Raw genomic sequence first — 1550 nt, forward strand, 5'->3', positions numbered from 1 at the left:
ATTCCTAGGAGTTTTCCTGTGGGGATCTCTTTTGGGAGGAGATTGGTGGATTCTTTCAATTTCTATTTTGCCCTCTGGTTCTAAAATATCAGGGCAATTTTCCTTGATCATTTCTTGAAAGATGATGTCTAGGCTATTTTTTTGATCATGGCTTTCAGATAGTCCAATAATTTTTAAATTCTCTCTCCTGGATCTATTTTCCAGGTCAGTTTTTTTTCCAATGAGATATTTCACATTGTTTTCTAATTTTTCATTCTTTTGGATTTGTTTTACAGTGTCTTGATTTCTCATAAAGTCACTAGCTTCCAATTGCTCTATTCTAATTTTTTTTTTTTAGGCAATTGGGGTTAAGTGACTTGCCCAGGGTCACACAGCTAGTAAATGTCAAGTGTTTGGTCTGAGGCTGGATTTGAACTCATATCCTCCTGACTTCAGAGCTGGTGCTCTATCCACTGCACCACCTAGCTGCCCCTCTATTCTAATTTTTAAGGAAGTATTTTCTTCAGCAATCTTTTGGACTTCCTTTTCCATTTGGCCAATTTTGCTTTTTAGGGCATTCTTCTCCTCATTGGCTTTTTGGACCTCTTTTGCCATTTGGGTTAGGCTATTTTTTAAGGTGTTATTTTCTTCAGTATTTTTGGGGTCTCCTTTAGCAAGCTGTTGACATGTTTTTCATGATTTTCTTGCATCACTCTCACTTTTTCCTCTACTTCTCTTACTTGCTTCTCAAAATCCCTTTTGAGCTCTTCCAAGGCCTGGGACTGATTCATATTTTTCTTGGAGGCTTTGGATGTAGGAGCTTTGACTTTGTTGTCTTCTTCTGGTTGTATGTTTTGATCTTCTTTGTCACCAAAGTAAGATAATGTAGTCTGACTCTTTTTATGCTGCTTACTCATGATCCCGGCCAATTACTTGAGTTTTAAACTATTTGTTAAGGTAAAAGTCTGTTTCCAATGTGAAGAGTGTACTGTCCCAAGCTTTGAGGGTTTGTACAGCTGTTTTCAGAGGTACTTGGGTATGATAAGGGGCGAGGTGTTTTCTCTCCACCACCACAACAAGCTCCACTGCACCAGCGTTCCTCCTTGCCCCAGGACCGCCCCTCAGAAATGTGACCCAGATCCAAGCACGGACAAAGCAAGAGATTCCTGCCTCAGCATTGGCAAAGAGATCCCTGCAATCCCTCTCTGATCAGCCACTCGATTCCCCCTCAGTCTGTGGGACAGAAGCTCAGGAAAAAGCCACAGCCCCAGGCCACGCTCGAGACTTGAGGCTGAGGCCTACCTTCTTCTCTCCCCACAGTAACAGACTTTTCCCACTGACCTTCTAAGTTGTCTTTGGTGTTCGTGGGTTAAGAAGTCTGGAAATCGCCAGTGCTGCCCGCAATTCAGTCCTCTGAGGCCTGATCCAGGGTCGCTGCGGCCTCTGTGCCCACACCAAACTGCGCTCCTCTCCCTGCCCTGCGTGATATACCTTTCTGATCAGCCATCCAGTTTGTCTTTGGCCGGAAATTTGTTTCACTCTGTCTTTTTGTGGGTTCTGCTGCTTTAGAA

This window comes from Vombatus ursinus, unplaced genomic scaffold, assembly GCF_900497805.2.
Source record: "Vombatus ursinus unplaced genomic scaffold, bare-nosed wombat genome assembly UNPS02014830.1, whole genome shotgun sequence".
Taxonomy (NCBI): Eukaryota; Metazoa; Chordata; class Mammalia; order Diprotodontia; family Vombatidae; genus Vombatus; species Vombatus ursinus.